The 18230-nt window shown below is 44.7% G+C and overlaps 1 long non-coding RNA gene across 1 annotated transcript in view; it reads right to left on the bottom strand.

Moving 5' to 3' along the window:
* Positions 1-13877: 13877 nt before the first annotated feature.
* LOC128314410 (uncharacterized) overlaps positions 13878-18230 on the bottom strand; it is a 37272-nt gene continuing 32919 nt past the window's right edge. Inside the window, exons 2-3 of the long non-coding RNA XR_008296024.1 lie at positions 15825-15884; positions 13878-14637 (exon numbers count right to left, since the gene is read on the bottom strand). This is a non-coding gene — a long non-coding RNA (uncharacterized LOC128314410). The remainder of the gene's footprint in view (positions 14638-15824; positions 15885-18230) is intronic.

Below are 18230 nucleotides of genomic sequence, written 5' to 3'. Positions count from 1 at the left end.
TCTTTCATTAATTCTGGAAAATTCTCAAATATTACCACTTCAGATATGTCCTCTTCAAATAGTGCATCCTTTGTATTCCCCCCTTTTGCCTTAGTTTTAATTCCCTGAAAGGAGAGTCTGAAAGAAGAATTTACGTGCAAGTAGTTTATTCAGGAAGTGATCCCAATGACCAGCAGTAGTGAGGTATGGAAAGCAAGATAGGAAATTCCATAAAGTTTGCAATATTGAACTGATTAGCCCTGTGACTAACTGGGACTCAGTCCTGTGGCAAATTCTTTGGAGAACTCTACAACGCATGCCTCAGATTCTTTCAACAAAGGACATTGAACTGAGACATTTATTTCCTTACGTCTCTCCTCCACTGGCTGACAGCTGCTGAAAGTTTTAACACCTTCAGTCTTCCCAACTGTGTTTATGTGTAAGCTGAACTGTCTTTTGCAGTGTTGGTGAAAGCCCAGAGTCAGAACAGAGAGACATTGTGGCATGGGGTTACAAAGAGATATTGACATTTTGCATGGAATGATCCACCACTACTGCACTGAGTCAGATGGGGTGAGAGGTTAGCAAAAGACACCACCAACACCGCCTTCTGATTTACAGTGAAACTTCTCATCCCATCTTTCATGTCTCCTAACCTCACTCTTTTTTTTTTCCATTTTATTTAATTTGTTTTTTTAATTTACATCAAGTTAGTTAGCATACAGTGCAACAATGATTTCAGGAGTAGATTCCTTAGTGCCCCTTACCCATTTAGCCCATCCCCCCCTCCCACAACTCCTCCAGTAACCCTCTGTTCGTATTCTGTATTTTAGAGTCTCTTATATTTTGTCTCCCTTCCTGTTTTTATATTATTTTTGCTTCCCTTCCCTTATGTTCATCTGTTCTGTATCTTAAAGTCCTCACATGAGGAAGTCCTATGATGATCTGACTAATTTCACTTAGCATAATACCCTCCGGTTCCATCCACATAGTTGCAAATGGCAAGATTTCATTCTTTTTGATTGCCGAGTAATACTCCAGTGTGTGTGTGTGTGTGTGTGTGTGTGTGTGTGTGTGTGTGTATACCACATTTTCTTTATCCATTCATCCATCAATGGACATTTGGGCTCTTTCCATACTTTGGCTACTGTGGATAGTGCTGCTATAAACATGGGGGTGCATGTGTCCCTTCGAAACAGCATACCTGTATCCCATGGATAAATGCCTAGTAGTGCAATTGCTGGGTCGTAGGGTAGTTCTATTTTTGGTTTTTTTGAGGAACCTCCATACTGTTCTCCAGGGTGGCTGCACCAGCTTGCATTCCCACCTCCTAACCTCACTCTTGTGTCCTCCATCTCTTTTTTGTTCTGGGCCTCATTTGTGGCAGTTTCTGTGGATCTGTGCTCTCATTGGCTAATTTTCTCTTTAGCCATATCTAAACTGCTGTTCTTTTACATGATATGTTATGTCCTTACAATTTCTAGCTCTTCTTTCCTCTCTGACGTATTTTCTGATGGTCTCACTGTCTTGAGACAATGAGTGGGGTGGTACTCCTGCCGCTCATCATGTCTGCTGACTCTTTCATGAGAAGCTATTTTCCTATATGTTTTTGAATTTATTACTATGAGTCTATATTAAGTGAGCATTCACACCACCACCCCCACCCTGTCTCAATGCTCCACAGGACACGTACACTTTGGGAAGAGGATTGTTCCTCCAAGCACTATTTTATTTGATTCTGCCAAACATGCCAGGGGCATCATAAACTTGGGGCCAATTTTTCTTATTATGGTAAAGTATACATAACATAAAAGCTACCATTTTTACTCATTGTTAAGTATTTAGTTTAGTCGCATTAAGTCCATTCAACATTGCTGTGTGCATCCCAAACAGAAACACCGCACTGATTAAACACTAACTCCCCACGCTCTCCTCCCCTCAGCCCCTATATAACCACCATTCTATGTCCATGAATTTGACTGTTCTTGGTACCTCATACAAGTAGAATCATACATCTGTCCTTTTGTGACTGGCTTATTTCACTTAGCGTAATACCTTCAGGGTTCATCCATGATGTAGCCTGTGTCCAGATTTTATTCCTTGTGCACCTAAAATGAACGCATTGTTATGTCAATTATATCTCAATTCTGAAAATAAATAAAAAGAATTACATTCCTTTTTAAGGACAAATAATATGTTATTGTATGCATATGCCATAATTTGTTTATCCTTTAATCCATCGATGGACAATTGGGTTGTTTGGGGCGAAATTTTAAGTGAATTTCTCAACTGGATTTTTGGGATAACCCGAGATGATTTTCCTACTTAATGCCTCAGGCAAGCAAAATTTCCCTGCCCTTTCACTGAGCATGTAGCTTTTCAAGGGCCTTGACTTATGCGGAGATCTCAAATCCAACTTCCCTTCTTTACAGGCCTAGGGCCTCATCACATGTCCCTGTGAGAGTGTTAAAACCAAGCCTCTAGCCAAAAGGACCCATTTCCTGGTCAGAATGCACCCTACCCAGACTCCACCCAGCCCACAGTTTCAGTTCTCACACTAACTACTCTCGTTTTCAACTCCCTCTTCATCCCCGGAACCTCAGGATTGCTCTTTCTTGCTTTGGCACGTATTAGAATCAAGTGGGGACATTTTTTAAAAATCCCCGGACACAACCCAGACTGATCACATTCAAAGCTCTGGTAACCAAAAGCAAGTTTTAAATAAAAATATATTACATAAATAATTTAAATAAAAATATAAATAAAATTTAAATAAAAATATATTACATAAATAATATTAAAAATTTAAATAAAAATATATTACACAAATAATCATATTAGAGGTACTTGGATATATTTTTAAAAATATGAAGGTAAACCTGAATTGTCAAAATCGGGTGAGCCCTGCCATGTTAGGCAGATTCTGGGTTATAGTCCTAATCAGGTTGATTTCCTAAATTGTGGTCTGTGATCTTTTCTAGGCTACAAACTTAATCTGCAAATAATATTGATTGTCAACTTGAACTATCAGCTGGCTACATGAAACCTTCCTCCCAAAGTCCATACTCAGTGTGATTAACATTCTGATGTTCCAGGGCACACCTTCTTATGGGGAATAGACCATTTCTCAACAACAGCAAAGAAGTGAGTCTGTCCAGCATCACACAAGCAAGTACATGTATCTTCTTCATCTTGTCACCCCTGCTGAAGAGCACTATTCCTCCTCAGCCCACACGGACGGAGTCTTTGGTTGCCGTTCAGTTACTTGTATCAACTCCGTTAACCTATTGATGACAATAAGGGCAGCTAGCAAGAATTAATAACTTTCATTATTAATTTTTTTATGTTTATTCATTTTGAGAGAAAGAGAGAGAGAGACAGAGACAGAGTGTGAGTGGGGGAGGGGCAGAGAGAGGGGGAGACAGAATCTGAGGCAGGTTCCAGGCCCTGAGCCATTAGCACAGAGCCCGAGGCGGGACTCAAGCTCACGAACCTTGAGATCATGATCTGAGCTGAAGTTGGACGCTTCACTGACTGAACCACCCAGGGGTCCCCATAATTTTTGTTACTAAATAACTGCTGCCTGATATCAAGGATAAGAACCTGGACTCCAAACTTTACATTCTTATTTTTTATTGTTCTTACATAAATTTAACTACATAATATATATTGAACATATAATTTACACTATATAACTAACCTATAGAATAGTAAACATGCTATTTAGTAAATATTACATAATAAATATAATTATAATTATCATAACCTATTTTAAACAAAGAGATAAGTCTGATAAATATCAGACTCCAATATTACCACCTCCAAGATTTAATAGGTGTTAATACTTTGTCATATTAGTTTCAGATCTCTTTAAAAGAAAAAGTAATCATTACAGGTAGAGCTAAAACCTTTATCACACTCTCCACCCCTACCCTCCCCAGCAGTTAACTACTAACTTGAAGTTATGTTTATCATTTGCAAGTATATTTTATACCTTTCTACATGTGCATATATTCATAAATAACATAGAGAATTGCATACATTTTAAATGTTTACATAAATTGTATTTAAATGAAAAGGATGACTACACATGCAGCATCTATGCTCTCCAGTAGATGGCACCAGTGTTCCAATCCAAGAGGGCTATTGGGGGTTTTGTGGGTTTGTTGTTTTGATGTTTTGTTTTGTTTTGTTTTCCTGTTCTCAGTGACAAATTTAGTATTTCCTTCTCAGAAGTGTTAACTCTTATTTGCAGTTTGTCTACATGCAAGATACCAGAGCTTCATTTCTCAAACTTAAAGCAGTACTGTAGGCAATGATACTTGAGATGATTTCTTTTGGTCCTTCCCCTAGAGGGAAGGCTCATAAAAGCAGGGTATGGACTAAGGCCTGTGCAGAGAGGAGGAGATCTGCATTCTAGCCTGAGAGCCTCAAGTAAGCAGCTGTGCCAACCTCATGGGCAGATTCCCTCCCTGGGCCCCAGTATTCCCCTCTGTGGAATATAGGAGTTGGACTGTTACAGAGACAGCAAATCATAGCATCTCATGTGCCGACTCTAGTCTACTCTGATAGTGGCTCCCTGGGGGCCGCTCTGGGCAGAAAAAAAAAAAAAAGGTTCCACAATCTACAATCTACAAGCAAGAGGGGGAACTGGCAATGTGCATGCCTACTGTTTGCCAACCCTGGAGGACAATCTCCCAAAGGGAAGTCCCTCCCAGTTCTAAGTCTGCCTCCTACTCTCCCCCGCGTGGCTGTGTAGCAGCCCCCAGAGATTGGCAGGCCCTGGGGCCATGACCATCATCCCATCTTGGTAACACACAGATGACACTTTATTCATTTTCTTTTTAAGTGGGTGTGGTTTGTTTTAAGTCCCAGGAAGTCTTGGAGAGATTAAACCTCATAGGTGGCCAATTCAGGGTCAGAGAGCACAGAAGTAGAGAAACTGTTTGGACAGTGATCAGGCCTTGGCTTTTCCTGAGAGCACTGGACAGATTAACCCTGGCCACCGCAGATCCATAGCAGGGCCCTGAAAACACACATCTCCTACTTCCCCACTCACTAATATTTGCCAACAGATACAGCAAATTTGATGAAATGAGAAAACATCCAGAGAAGGAAGTGCTACCAGTTTGATATTTTTCCAGGAGTTAATGGTGGCCAGTGTCCCCCCATTAGACATCTGTTTGTCCTAACAACTCTGGTCTGGAGGCCAGGGCATGGACCAACAGGGTGGGCCATGAGCCCCGCGAGATCTGGGTCCTTCTGTAGCAGGCTCCAGGGGCTCAGAGCAACTTCCCAGTCCGAGTTCCTCCCACTGGCCCCTCCCTGACCTGCCCTCTCTCTGGCCTCAGGGCTCTGGGGGAGGCCTGAAGAGGCCGTGGGAGTTTGGCTACCATTATCCGGCCCTTATCTGAGCCCACTTAGTTCAATGACTAGGAGCCGACCTGAGGGTCACGCCTGTCTCCAGAGAGCCAGTGCTATCTCGGTGACCTGTGGAAACCTTGGCATGAGCTCATGTTTTCTGACGAAAGAGAGGACCCCTGCCATATCGCTGCCCTGTGCCCCCACCCCCAGTGTCTGGCATGAGCCCGGTGAAGGCTCCACCATTACTCACGGAAATAGCAACACTGATAACTGCAGCAGACAGAAATACATTGATGAATTTCCATTCAGAAAAGTACGTCCTCCCTCCCTCCCCTCTGACTTCATGTGGTGCTATTAGAATGGACACTCAGGCACACAGGCAGGGCTTTTCTCAGGCACGGCCTCAAAACTGCCACCACCCCCACTGCCCCCACCACGAAGATATAGTGTCACCATAAATCCCTAGAGAAATCTGTACCCGAAAATTCATGCTAAAACATACTTTCTCTTCGTTCAGAAAAATGCTGCAAAGACAGAAACCTTGTTGCACTCATCTATCCATTGCAAAATCTGACACCACCTGACAAACAGTTGGCTGCTCAAAATAAACGGGCCGTATTGAATGGGATCGGGTAGGGTTGACAGAGCACAGGACTAGGAAGCAGGTCACCCAGTTGCTGGCCCTGACTCAACTCCCTAGAGGACCCTGGGCAGGTTACTTCTCTCCAGCCCATACAGAGTTACTTAACACAGTCTTAAAATCTTTGTCTATGGGGCGCCTGGGTGGCTCAGTGGGTTAAGCAACCACCTCTTGATTTCGGCTCAGGTCACAATCTCACTGTTCATGAGATCAAGCCCCGCATCGGGCTCTGCTCTGGCAGTGCAGAGCCTGCTTGGGATTCTCTGTCTCCCTCTCTCTGTCTCTCTCTCAAAATAGATGATGATAGATAGATAGATAATAGATACATATCTTTGTTAACAAGAGAACTCAGTGCATTTATATTTTATGTAATTACTGACATATTTGAGGTTAAGGCTACCACTTTTGTGATTTTCTTGCCCTCTGGTTGCTCTATGTTTGTTTTTCTTTCTCTTCTTGCCATCACTGAACTTGACGAATTTCATCATGCTCTTTTTTTCCTTCTACTACCTTGGAAGTCATAAGCCCTATTTTTATCATGACTACCCCAGAAATCACAACATGCAACGTTAACTTTTTTCAAAGTCTAAGGTTGAATAAATGTTTATCTTGCTCTGAGATAATATAATGACTTACAGCGCTTTAGTTCCACTTACCCTCTAGCTTATATGCTATTGCTATATATTTCAATTTTTCCAGTTTCTCTTTTAAAGCCCACAAATTATTATTGTTGTTGTTTCATACTATGTATGGACAAAATTTAAGCGTACCCATATATTTACTCATTTTCTTTGATCTTTATTCCTGTATCTCAGTCCATCCATCTGGGATTGTTTTACTATCTGCTTAAAGCACATCCTGTATAATTCTTATACATGGCTCTAATACTATAAAATTCATTCTGGTTCTATTTATCTGAAAATATCTTTATTTTGCTCTTACTTCTTAAAAAATATTTCACTGCATAGAATTCTAGATTAACACTTATTTTCTTTCAACACATTGAAATACTCACCTTTTTGATTCTATTATTATTGGTATTGCCATCTGCCCTCAGCAACTTTTAAGATTCTTTTCTTTGTCTTTGGTTTTCTGCAGTTTTATTAAGATATGCCTAGTGTTTATTTATCTAGGGACTTACTCTATTATACTTGAACTTGTAGATTGGGGTCTTTTATCAAAATTCTGGAAAATTTATAGCTATTATTCCTCAAATATTGTCTCTAGTTTAGTATCTCTTATCTCCTCTAGGACTCTAAACATACATTAGACTTTCTTATTCTATCTTCTATATTTTGTGTCCTTTCTTCTCCATTTTCTATTGTTTTGTCTCTCTGTGTTGCAATCTGGGAGATCTTTTTCTGGCCAATTTCCTATTTACTAAGTGTTTCTTTAGTTGTATCTAATCTGCTATTAAAGCCAGCCATTGAACTTTTTAATTTGGGGTTATTATACATTTTATTTCTAAAAGTTTTATTTGTTTTTTTTTAAGACCTCTCATGTCACTGTGGAAAGTTTCCTGCAGATATTTTCAAGCTTCTCTTTTATTTCATTAAGCATAGTAAGTACATTTTTTTGTGGGGATATGCTCGAAATAGTCAGAGAGGGATCTCTATTTGATTATTCCAATAATCAAAGTATTTGTAAATCTGCATCTATTGTCTGTTCTTTCTGCTTGTTCTTTTCATGGTACCTTGTTTTCTTTTGCTCCCAGGTTATCTCTTATTGTGAGCTACTCCTTATCCTTGAGAAAAATATTTAAACCAACAATTTCAGATCCAGTATAAAAATACCTTTCTCCAAGGAGGATTTTGCTTGCTTCTATCAGGTATCTAAGGGCTATGCACCCCCAGAGCTGCCTTACACCAAGTTCAAAGCTTAGGGTTCCTTGGCCTACCCAGGCAATGAAAACTGCCATTGCCAACCCCCAGTAGGACAGATGTATAGTTGGTTCACCCTTATTCTAGGGATGTAGCGCTTTGTGATGCCAGCATATTGTGGGAGAAAGTTGCTGTTTGACTTCCCAACCTACATACTCTTGGACTTTTATGTCTGTCCCCTACCAACCAATCCATGAGGCTGTCAAAGGAAAACCCAAATTTGCCAGGATCAGTAAATGCTCTCAATGCAAAAGTGTTTCCTAGATTCTGCCTACATCTCCAGGTACTTGTTTACCCTCCAGTGTTGACCAGATAATTTGATACTGGTATGACCATATTAAATACTTTTAACATCTTTTTTTTTTTTTAATTCCATAATTTCTTGTTTTCTCCAGGGGTTATTTGGTCAAAATAACCTAACCTTCCATGGTCTGATCTCTTGAGCTTATTTAACATTTATGTTGCCAATGGTTTGGTGGTTTCCCTCAACCCAGGAACATTCTGTCTCAGAGGAATAAAGACAGATAACTGTTGCAGCTTTGAAAGGACAGTTTTTGTGACTTCTACCAAGATGTTTAAAACTAAAAGTATTGTGTTTTGATCTTTAACTCACCTGGATAATATAATTCTCATAGTTTTTTATGTTATTTGATGTCCATGTGTATTGGCTACTTACTTCCATATAACAAATCATCACAAACTTAGGGACTTAAAATAACACATCTTTACGATCTTACAGTTTCTGTTGTTTGGAATCCAGGAATGGTTTGTCTGAGTCCTCTGCTTCCTGTTCCCTCAGAATGCTGCCATCAAGATGTCAGCCTGGGCTGGGGACTCATCTGAGGGCTCAACTGAAGCAGCTCACTTCTGTGGTTCTTGGCAGAATGCGGTTCCTTTTGGATGATGGACTAAAGGCCTCATTTCCTAACTGACTGTTGGCTAAAGGGTGACCTCATTTCCTTGCCATGTGGGCCTTCCAAACCTGCTTCATGAAAGCCAGCAAGGGCAAGTCAGCTAGCAAGACCACAGTCAAAACCTTTTGTAATCTAATCACGGGAGCGACATCTCCCCCCGTTGAGGTGTTCAGTTAGTGAGAAGAAAGTTATTCAAAGAGAAGGAATTGCAGAAGTGTGAATACCGGGAAGCAGGGATCAATGAGGACCTTCCCAGAAGCTGTCTTCCTAAACATCCCGTCAGCAGGCTTTCACGTGTGGACACAGCATGGTTTCAGGAAGTGCTCGGGGTGACATCCCCTCTCCATCTAGAAAACACTTTGCTCCAAAGCCCATGCTTCAAAGTCAGCCAGACAGGTGAGCATCCTGGCTCTACCACATAGTAGTTGACGGATCTGGAACCAATTACTTAAGTTCCCTGTACCTTAGTTTCCTAATCTATAAGCTAAGGTAAGGAATATCTTCAAGGGGCTTATGCAATTTAATATTTAGCCAGCATGCCAACCAGGCCTTCAAATACTAAAATACTTCCAACACAGTTTGTAAAATAGCTGTTCTGTACCTCCCGCAGGCCCGTTGGCCACGCCAGTATCCCTGATGTTTTCCTTGGAAAGTTCTTGAACCACACCCAATGCGGCAATCATAGGAACAACATCTGGCACGACAGCAGGCCTCTAAGACCATTTTTTATTTTGTCCCATCCTAAATGTAAAATGCTCTTAACATCACCCTTGGTTGTAGGTACTGTATAAATGTTGAGGTCTCTGAGACAAACTCCACACACAGAACCTCACTTTCCTGTTTGTGTTATGAACTTTTTTGACTCATCAACAAGTAAAATGGGAGATCCTGCTCTGAATCTACTCACCCAGTTGATCTGTAAATGGAACTCCAGATGAGATGGTCTCGCCTGTCCCATCCCAGCCAGCAGTGGGTCAGGGCAGGCCCAGGGGGCACTGAGGGAAAAGCTCTCCTTGTGGAAACCAGGTGTGGGAAAACAGCATTCTTGCTTCCCAAGACCATGCAGGTAAACTGCTTGGCACAGCCCAGAGCATGAAGTAGAGAAGGAAGCTTTAGCATTTGCATCTGGAGGAGTGGGTCTGTACCCCAGCCCCGATTCTGCCAATGACACTAAGAGTCCGACTGCCTGGGTTCAAATCCCAGCTCCACGGTGACTATCCATGTGGCTTGGGCTGCGTTTTTCAATATGAGTCAGACTACCTGGTTTGAATCCCAGATCTAACGTCCTTGTTAACAAGCCTTAGGGGCTTGTTAACCTTCTCTTGGCCCTCATTTTCTCATGTGGGCTCCCTCTTAGGGTTTTCATGGACACCAAATGAGTTCGTGTATGCACGGAGCTTAGGACAGTATCTGCACATACTAAGTATTCAATAAACAAAAGCCACTGCTATTAAATAAGTAATCCAAATAAAGTATTGGGTACTTCATAAGTGTCCAATTATAATTATTAAGCATGCCTCAGTTGACTCACCTGCAAAGTGGGAACAACAATATCTACCTCAAAATGTATGAGAAAATGCTGATGCTACATGTAAGATAGTCAATTTAATTGTCTCATTTTACAAACATCTTTCATCCCTCCCCTGAGTGATGGTGAGGCTGGAGAGATGAGGGCAGTTACAAAACCAGAGAACCTGTCAAAACTGGGGCCCAGAAGATGGAGGAGCAATGGGGGATGGGAGCCAAACTCCACTGCTTCCCAGCACCACCTCCTGGCAGCCCCCAGCCAGCCAGCTCTGTCACACAGACCCCTTCAAAGGGGACCTTTCAAGGGCAGATGTGAAGAGTGCTTTTTACAAGTCTCCTGAAGAGGCCAGAGGTTTGACCACAGAGCTGCAAGAGACCATGGAAAGCACCTGATCCAAACCAGAAGCCCCACCCCTTATGGAAGGCACCAGCTGACACATCCCTGGAGGCCTCCCTGCACCAGCTGGGTCAATATTTGTCTCTGGGAGGAAGCTGTGCAGAGGGACGAGAAGCTGACAAGAAGGCACCAATGGGGTCCAGGGAAACCCAAGACTGAGCTCGACTCTGGCCAAGAGCAAGTAAGTCACCTCTCTGAGCCTCAGTTTCCCCATCTGTAATGAGCACACCGTCCTTGCCCCACTTACCTCCCAAGTGGACTGGACCTCGGACTAGATGGTAAATTTGAACTCTCTGTATCTAAAGCATTTCACAAACATAGTTCAAGCATTCCCCCAGCTCCCCGACTGCTCCCCGCTGACCCAGGCAGCAGGCACACCCTCCTCGGCCTCCAGAGACTGCATGAAAAACACTGGACCCCCAACAAGGGTCCCTTCCCATGGCACCCTCCTTCACCGTTAGATGTTTCGTCAGACATACTAAATTTCCAGCGAGCATATTCCAAGTGTTCACTTTCTACCCGTTCATCCGCCAAACTAACAGTCTGAACACCGACTGCCCATTCCAGCCCATTCCGGCTCCGGGGACATAGAATAAGAATGGCCTCTGCCACCAAGGAAAGTTAAGGAGCTTTTGGGGGCCAGGCCAGGAGTGATCAAGGAAGCAAAACAAAGAACTGTGGGGTCTCTAGGAGTACGGGGGCGGAGGGGGTGCCCACGCAGCCTCACTGGCCAGGGCCAGCTGCCCAGAGGAGGAAGGCCTGAGCAGAGTCCTCCATGAGTGGGCGGTGCCTGAACAAAGCAGGGAGGGAAGAGCAGGCTCAGAGGAGCAGCCTGTGCGAAGGGAAGCCCTGAAGGCAGACCTGGGGGAGGGGTGTCATCTTCGTGGTTTTGAAAGGGAGGCCACAACTCCTTCCCCCCACCTGGAGCTCCTCCATCTCCGGGGACTGAGGATAGAAGCTCAGAGCAGTGGCAGCAAAGCTCAGAAGCCACCAGCTGAAAATCTGAGACCCAGGCTCTATGTTAGGTTAAAACCTCAGGATCTGTCTCTAAAAATAAAAATAAGGGGACTTTTTTTTTTTCCTCTTCCTCTTATCAAGTAAATACCCACACTTGTTCCCCTGGGCTAAGACCAGGTCAAGCCTCTGACCTCTGAGTCTTTCCTTCCTCGGGCCCTAACCCCATTCCCTCAGCCAGGGGGGCCTTGGCCACACGCCGCCACCACCCGCTGCCCCCCACTCAGCTCCGTGTCTGCAGCCGCATCTGAGACATTGGTGTCCCTGAGGACAGGCAGACGTATGGGGACACCATGGGGGGTCAGGGCTGCCGTCTGGGAGAGGAAAACAGGAAGGTGGAAGTGATAAGGAGAGAGTCTGGAAGGAACTGGGAAAAAACTTTTAAGAACAGCAGGTTTGGGAAAATCCTGGCCTGAAGAGTAGCAGTCCCTGGTCATCAGGATATGAGAGCTGGCCCAGAAATACCCTTTGGCAGAGAGCAGGAAAGGAAGATGCATCTGTGTGCTGTTGGGAGAGGCTCCTCAAGGAAGCTGGCCCATTCATTCATTCATTCATTCAACACGACATTTATGGAGGACCTCTTTCTTCTATGTTTTGCACAAACACAAATGTGGCAGATCCCCAGGGGCTGAGGTGCCTGGGGAACAGCCAGGCTTACTTTTCCTGAACATGCCAAGCACATTCCTGCCACAGGGCCTTTGCACTTACCTTTTATTCTGCATGGAATCCTCTTCCAGAGATATTCACATCATGCCTTTCCTCACCTTTCTCTGGTCTTCAGTAAAATGTCACCTCCTCCATGATGCCTTCCTTGATCCATCCTGTTTAACCCAAGAAAAAGTTCCTATCCTTATCCTTTCAGGTCTGCCCTTAACATTTGTGGAGGCTGGAGCAAGAGTAAAACTGATGGTCCCCCAAATATGGCCCACCTCCCTTTTCCAACCAATACCTCAAGGAGCTTCACACATACATGTGAACATCCCAGCTATGTCCCTCAGGCTTAGAGGGCCACACACGTGTGTTCTACTCCACCCTCTAAGATCAGACCTAAGGCAAATCCATGCAAGCCCTGGCCGTGAATTCAGTGCCATGTGAGAAGGAACTTTTGAGGTCCTAAGTAACCAGAGTGTGTGTCTAGGAAGGAGGTTCAGGCTCCCAGGGGCATAGCCCCTCGGCCTGGTAAACTCATCACCCCGGAAGAGGACCAGGGCAGGCCTCTAAAGTGTGGAGCTTAGGGTAGGGGTCCTTCTTGCCCAGGTCTAAGGATGGGACTGTCCCTTCCCTGTGTAATTTTTTCTCCATCTGATATACTATGTATTTTCCTTATTTGTTTAACTTATTGCCTGATTCCCTTCAGTAAACTGCAAGCCCTAAAGAAGGCAAGGATCTGTCTTGATTATTGTTATAGTCTCTGTACTTATAACAGTATCTGTCACATAGTAGGTGCTCGATAAACATCTGTTGAATAAATGCTGGAATTGGGGCATCGAAATGCCAGAATAGAAGCCAGGCCGGGGTGGGGGGGGGGGGGGGCGTCCTTTGTCTTCACAAAGTTTCTTTGTTCTACAGACGGCTTCCAGGACCCAGGGTGATACGGTGCATGGTGCAAACTCCTTCTTTCCAAACCAACAAACCCTAGAGAGGAAACTAAGAGTTTCGCTTTTTTAGAAGAGAGCTAGAAAGATACACTGGTGTATTTTAATTACGTGCTTGACATTCACTTCAGTATATATGCACTCAGTGAATATGTAGTGTGACAAAAACTCCCTCTTTTCCTGACTTCGGTCAGACTCCTCTGAGTACTCCTTTCGGTGAGGCCTTGACCTTGGCCCCCAGCCTGTCTTCAGACTACCTAGCTCAATTTAGCAAAAATCCTGCTAAGTCAATTTAGCAAGAATTCCCCACCCTTGATTATCTGATCACCTTGAATATCTGATCAAGTTCCTCACACAGCACCACTGACATCTAAGTCCTTGGCGTGCCTTCAGTAAGAATCCTGTTAGATCAGTTCAGCAAGAATCCCCCTACCCTGATGTTTCTTCTTAGTAATTTTCCATCCACTCGCCCCACCCTGCTCCTTGGCTATGAATCCCCACTTGTGCTTGTCGTATTCGGAATTTAGCCCCACCTCTCTCCCCTAGTGCCACAGACCCCCACTGCAATACTCTTGAATCGAGTTTTCCTTACCATTTTAACAACTGTCAGGATCATTTCTTTTTAACAGTTAGGAACACAAAAAATCTATCAGAAGGGCCCTCAGCCTCAAAGACTTCCAATCAAATGGGGAATTCAGATGCATAAACCAATAGCCAAACACAAGATAATAAGTATTGATATGAAAGTATGGTCAAGGTGTCATGAACACGGAGATAAGCAGTTACCATTGCCTGGGCCAGTCAGAGTCCTGCGGGGAAGAGTGACATGGGCTGGCCTTTGAAGGGGTGAGTAGGAGTTCCTGCTTTCTCAAAGCTCACTAGCCACAGAAGCATCCCTTTTACACATTAAAAGATGTTTAATGTATATGATCTTACGTTTGTAAAATACATGTATTTGCAGAGCAAACAAATTATAAGTCTAGAGGCATATATTAATTAAGATTGATTTTAAATAAATAGTAATTATGTAGGGTAATGGACGATTCTTTTTTCTTTAAACTGTTTCTGTGTAAAACAGCATATATGTATATATTGCCCCTCTGGGTAGAAACCAATAGCATAATTAACCAACTGCATCCACAACCCAACCTGTGCTTTTGGTCTTGGAGCTCAGGTGGCAGACTCCTGTTGGATGTCCCCGATGGCTGGCGGCGCAAGCACGGCTTGTAGCTGGGGTCCACGCCTTCCAGGACAAGAAAATGGTACCGCCCTGGTGTGGAGGCGGGAAATCGTGGGGATGGTTTGTGGCCACAGCGAGCCCATCTGCCTGGGTAGAGAGAGAATAGTTACAGTTAGGCTGGAAGAACAGGGGTCTGGAATTGCAGGCAGTCTTTTCTCCTCTAATCTATAGGCCACAGCAGGGTCCCGAGTGTAGGAGCCAATCAAGGAGGCTCTGACTTTATTTTATTTTTTAAGTTTATTTATTTTTGAGACAGAGTGAGCAGGGGAGGAGCAGAGACAGAGGGAGAGAGAGAATCCCAAGCTCTGCAGAGCCCAAGGTGGGGCTGGAACTCATGAACTACGAGATGCTGACCTGAGCCAAAATCAAGAATCCGACGCTTAACCCACCGATCCACCCAGGCGCCCCAAAGGAGGCTCTGATTTTAATGGTGAGAAGATGTGGCACAGCGGCATCTGAATCCCAAGTCTCCTGACCCCATGCTTGGTCATCCAGACGCCAGACACCTGGGTGTCAAAAAAAACGAAGGCGTTTAAAGAAAAAGAGGTAGGACGAAGCTGCAGGAGAGGCAGGAGGAGGGAGGAATTCCCAGGGAGACGGGGGGGGGGGGGGGGGGGGGGGGGGGGGGAGGAGAAGATGGAAACCTGCACGCACCACCCGGTCTGTAAATGTAGGCACGCGCGAGAGCGTCCCCAAAACAGACCTCAGGAGGGGGCTTCCTCCAGGCACAGCCCTGTGCACAGATCTCACTCCCGGGAGCACGAGAAAGGGGGGAAAGCTTCAGTCCCAATAGCGGAAACCACAGAGGTGGCTCCAACCAGCATATGTGTCGCCATCCAGCCTCCGAGGGGAGAAGACCCCGTCCTGCCCCGGGTGGTTTCCACCGGATCAGAACCAGACCCACGCCGGGGTCTGCTCACCCTCTCTGCCCTTGAACATCTTTCACCGGCTCCTGGGGACGGCTGCTTGTTCGTCAGGCTGGCCGCTGGGTGGCGCTGTCCGCAAGAATGGAGGGCGCCGCCGGGCTGCGCCGCCCCGGGGAAGGATGTCTGAGAAGCTCCCTACGGAGGTCAGGGAAAACCAAGGCTCCGTGACTTCAAGGGGCCCAACTGCGGGCCTGAGTTAGAAACAAATTCCGGCCCGGGCCGCCAGCTCTTGGCTGGTTTCGGAGTGGGGCTCCAGAAGAGGGTCTGTCGAATGTACTGAGAGGGCAGGAATGGTGACTGTCCACTATAAAGTGGAGGAAACTCGTCCCTGGGGGTTACAGGACTTACCCAAGTTTCTTTCGCTCGGAGGTCCAGTAAGCACAGGTGCTTCTCTTTCTGCTGTTTGCTCTGTGAACAGGGCACGATTGCGCAATAAATCATAATGGGAGGCGGGGGGGGGGGGGGGATTGACAGGGAAAAGAGAAGATGGGTCTGTTAAAAAGAAAACCATATGCCCCCAAAGGTGTCACTGCAGCCAAGTTCCCAAACCAGAATTGCAGCGTCAGTACCCAGAAAGGTAGTCTTAACCAGACAGTTAGGAACTTTTCAATCAGTGCCAATGAGTCCACCACATGGGCTCTCTGTTTCCCCCAAAGATGAGGTAAGCTGCAAGATGAGACCTCTTGCTTTTTTCCCTAAAGAAAAGCAGGCTTGCCTGGAAGGATTCTTTTCTTTTGCTGGTAACTTTCTTGCCCTGCCCTCCTTCTACAGAAACTTGACATTTTGTTCCCCTCCTCCAAGGACCTCTACTTGCTAGACGGCATGCTGCCTGATTCATGAATTGTTTAAGAAAAGCAATTAAATCTTTGAAATGTACTCGGTTGAGTTTTTGGTATGCAACAGGCCAGATCTGTGATTTCAGAGCTGGTAAACGTGTGGGAGGTCACCACCGGGTGATGCCAGACACTGGCCTGGGGAAAGACTCCACCCAGGTCTCTGGACTGGAGAAGGAGTCCTGGCTCCACTACTCCCAACTTGGCAAAACCTCAGTTAGTTTCACTGTAAAATGGGCGCACTGACCGATGCTCTGCCCATCACAAAAGGAAGAAGTATGCTAGGCAAGGGCACACTTTGTAAAATTGTTACATGCACAGTCAGGGTAGAAAAGGGTAGAGCCGCCATCCTACGAAACCCCTCTGAGGCAGCAAAGACGGCCAAACCTGCACTCCCGGCCACTTCTACTTCACAGAAACACCAGTTTGGAAATGGGATTAATCTACAGTGTTTATACTTTGCAGCCAAATTCCCTGGCAAGTTGTGGTATGAAGGATTTTTGACCTGGAGCCATATGGGGGCTGAGACCAAAAAGTAGAAAGAGATGCCCGGACCCAGTGAACCTCCCAGTCACACGGGCCCCATCTCAAAGGTTACAGCGCCACAGCATGCCTGCCAACTTCACCTTTCCCCCTCTTCCACCTGCCCTCCTCCTCTGCTATGTGACCCTCTTTGCTGCATTTGCCCAGGACCTTACAATTCCCTTCCAGCTTCCTGGTCATAGCAACAGCGCAAGCTATAGGCAGAACTCACTGTCCCTGCGCAAATACCTTATGTGTTTATAACTCTATATACTTTGTGTTTTATACACTCAGAAGATGAACAGCCCAATTTCAAAAGTGGGCAAAAGGCCTATATAAACACTTCAGAAAAGAAGATAAATGAATGGCCAATAAGCACGTGAAAAGATGCCCCGCATCATTAGTCATCAAGGAAATGCAAATTAAAACCACAATGAGATACCACTGCACGCCCACTGGAATAATTACACAAAAAGGCTGACCACACCAAGTGTTTGTGAGAATGGGGGACAGCTGGAACTCTTGTACACTGCTGGGGGCGGTGGGGGGGGGTGGAGTAAAATGGTGTGACCACTTTAAAACCAGTTTTGACAGTTTTCTTTAAAAGTCACCTACAGATGATCTGGCCATTCCCCTTTAAGGTATTTACCCAAGAGAAATGAAAATATACAGGGGCGCCTGGGTGACTCAGTCTGTCGAGCGTCCAACTTCAGCTCAGGTCATGATCTCGCGGTTTGTGAGTTTGAGCCCTGCATTGGGCTCTGTGCTGACAACTCAGAGCCTGGACCCTGTTTCAGATTCTGTGTCTCCCTCTCTCCCTGCTCCTCCCCCGCTTGTGCTCACACTCTCTCTCTCAAAAATAAATAAACATTAAAAACAAAATTAAAAAAAAAAGAAATGAAAATATACATTCACACAAGGACTGTACTCAAATTCATGGCACCCTTCTTTATAATAGCCCCCAAAATGGAAACAACCCAAATTTTCACTGATAGATGAATGAATGAACAAATTGTGGTCTATTTATTTAAAGAAATACTACTCCACAATTTAAAAAAAAAGTGAAATATTAACACATGCACCTACATAGATGCAGCTCCAAAAAAAAAAGCTCATACTCTATGATTCCATTTATACACAATTCTAGAAAATATAGTCAAATCTGTAGAGAAAGCAAGATCCATGGTTGTTTGGGGATGGAGACAGAGAGAAAAGCAGAAAGGAGGAATGACTAAGGGGCACAAGAAGACTTTAGGGAGTGATGTATGCTTTCATTATCTTGATTCCAGTGAGGGTTTTATGGTGTATATTCATGGTTCAAATTTTATCAAAGTGTACATGTTGAATACATGCAGTTTACTGTATGTCAATTATACCTCAGTAAAGCTGCTAAATTTTT

This window comes from Acinonyx jubatus, chromosome B1 (assembly GCF_027475565.1).
Source record: "Acinonyx jubatus isolate Ajub_Pintada_27869175 chromosome B1, VMU_Ajub_asm_v1.0, whole genome shotgun sequence".
Taxonomy (NCBI): domain Eukaryota; kingdom Metazoa; phylum Chordata; class Mammalia; order Carnivora; family Felidae; genus Acinonyx; species Acinonyx jubatus.
This window is presented reverse-complemented; position numbering and strand designations above follow the sequence as displayed.